Raw genomic sequence first — 2,761 nt, forward strand, 5'->3', positions numbered from 1 at the left:
GACTGCTCTCAAACTCCTAACCTCGAGTGATCCGCCCGTCTCACCCTCCCAAAGTGCTGGGATTACAGGCATGAGCCACCACACCCAGCCAAAATGGGAAATTTCTAAGTATTTCTTGAAGGGAGCAACATTAGAATTGCATTTTAGAAGAACCCATCTGGCAGATGGATGATGAATGCACTGCAGGAGAAAAGCCAGAAGCAAGGAAACCTGTCAAGGAAAACATTATTAAATAAATAAATAAATAAAGTGGGCCGGGTGCGGTGGCTTACGCCTGTAATCCCAGCACTTTAGGAGACTGAGGTGGGTGGATCACAAGGTCAGGAGATCGAGACCATCCTGGCTAACATGGCGAAACCCCGTCTCTACTAAAAAATCCAAAAAAAATAGCCTGGTGTGGTGGCGAGTGCCTGTAGTCCCAGCTACCCGGGAGGCTGAGGCAGGAGAATGGCATGAGCCTGGAAGGCAGAGCTTGCAGTGAGCCAAGATCACACCACTGCACTCCAGATTGGGTGACAGAGCAAGACTCTGTCTCAATAAATAAATAAATAAATAAATAAATAAATAAATAAAGTGAACTTAAAGTAGTAACAATAGAGATAGTGAGAAATGATCTTGTTTGGGAAGAATCAGGAGCTAGATGCTAGATTGGGTTTAAGAAAATCTAGGTGCGGCCGGGCGCGGTGGCTCAAGCCTGTAATCCCAGCACTTTGGGAGGCCGAGGCGGGTGGATCACGAGGTCAGGAGATCGAGACTATCCTGGCTAACATGGTGAAACCCCGTCTCTACTAAAAATACAAAAAACTAGCCGGGCGTGGTGGCGGGCGCCTGTAGTCTCAGCTACTTGGGAGGCTGAGGCGGGAGAATGGCGTGAACACGGGAGGCGGAGCTTGCAGTGAGCCGAGATCACGCCACTGCACTCCAGCCTGGGAGACACAGCGAGACTCCGTCTCAAAAAAAAAAAAAAAAAAAAAGAAAGAAAATCTAGGTGCATCATCAGATTTATAACTTTGGAGATGAGGCAGATCTAGTATACAGAGGTAGAAAATACAGGACAGTGTAATAAAGAGGGGTAGAGGCTGGGCACGGTGGCTCATGCCTGTAATTCCAGCACTTTGGGAAGCTGACGCTGGCAGATCATTTGAGGTCAGGAGTTCGAGACCAGCCTGACATGGGGAAACCCTGCCTCTACTAAAAATACAAAAAAAAAAAAAAAAAATTAGCTGTGCCTGGTGACGGGTGCCTGTAGTCTCAGCTACTCGGGAGACTGAGGCAGGAGAATTGCCCGGGAGACAGAGGTTGCAGTGAGTCAATATCGCGCCACTGTACTCCAGCCTGGCTGACAGAGCAACACTCTGTCTCAAAACAACAACAATAACAACAAAGAGAGAGAGAGTGAGGGTTGATACAGGTGACAAGTCTTACTTGGGGCATTTTGTGTTTGAGATGTTCATGGCACAAATTGAAAATACAGATTTATAGATTTGAAAGTCATTAGCACATATGTGGTAACAGAAGAGATGGCTGTACCAGATGCAGCTCGGAACAGCCAAATAGTCACGCACACAGACAGACACAGCTTGCTGCTCTGCTGCTGGTTTTGGAGGTGGGAGCCCTTCTCCCTCATTTTTGGAGTTCCTTTCCACTGATGGGGAGCTCCGTGGAGCACAGCACTTGCAGCCTCTGCCTCCCCATCCACTTTGCTCAGGTCCATGCGCATGCTGGGCTCTCACGTGTTAGTTTTATGACTAGTAAAGGTGTCATGTTGATCTTACAGTCACACTGGGGGTTAGGGATTCAACCTGTGAATTTGGAAAGGGGAGGGGACATGATTCCGTTCATAATACGGAGTTACGTCTTACTGAACGCCTACTCTTTTTTTTTGAGACAGGGTCTTGCTGTGTCAGGCTGGAGTGCAGTGGCATGATCTTGGCTCACTGTGACCTCTGTCTCCTGGGCTCAAGTGATTCTCCCACTTTAGCATCTCGAGTAGCTGGGACTACAGGTGCATGCAACAACGCCTGGATAATTTTTGTACTTTTAATAGAGACAGGGCTTTGCCATGTTGGTCAGGCTGGTCTTGACCTCCTGCCCTCAAGTGAACCGCCCATCTCGGCCTCCCAAAGTGCTGGGATTATAGGCATGAACCACCGTGCCCAGCCCTGAACGCCTACTCTTGACTAGACACTATGTATTTCACATTCATAATCTCCTGTTCATCCTCATATTATAGTGAGCCCATTGTTAACTTGGCCTTTATTTCCAGAATCTGAGTACTGGTCACGAAACAATTTATACTCCCTTACTTAGGTGACCAGATTTGGGGACAAAGACAGCTTAGATAGAAACTTCTGCTTGACTCCTGATAAGCATGAGCATATGGAAAGCTCCAGGTGATGCTTACCAGAGTTCCTTTCTCCTTTCTTGTTTTTTTGTTTGTTTTGTTTTTGTTTTTGTTTGAGACGCAGTTTCACTCTTGCTGCCCTGGCTGGAGTGCAATGGCGCGATCTCGGCTCACTGCAGCCTCCGCCTCCTGGGTTCAAGCGTTCAAGCAATGCCTTAGCCTCCCAAGTAGCTGGGATTACAGGCATCTGCCACCACACCCAGCTGATTTTTTGTATTTTTAATAGAGACAGGGTTTTGCCATGTTGGCCAGGCTGGTCTCAAACTCCTGACCTCAGGTGATCTACCTGCCTCGGCCTCCCAAAGTGCTGGGATTACAGGCAGGAGCCACCACGCCCCACCCTTTCTCCTTTCTTTT

Source organism: Macaca mulatta, chromosome 3, assembly GCF_049350105.2.
Source record: "Macaca mulatta isolate MMU2019108-1 chromosome 3, T2T-MMU8v2.0, whole genome shotgun sequence".
Classification (NCBI taxonomy): domain Eukaryota; kingdom Metazoa; phylum Chordata; class Mammalia; order Primates; family Cercopithecidae; genus Macaca; species Macaca mulatta.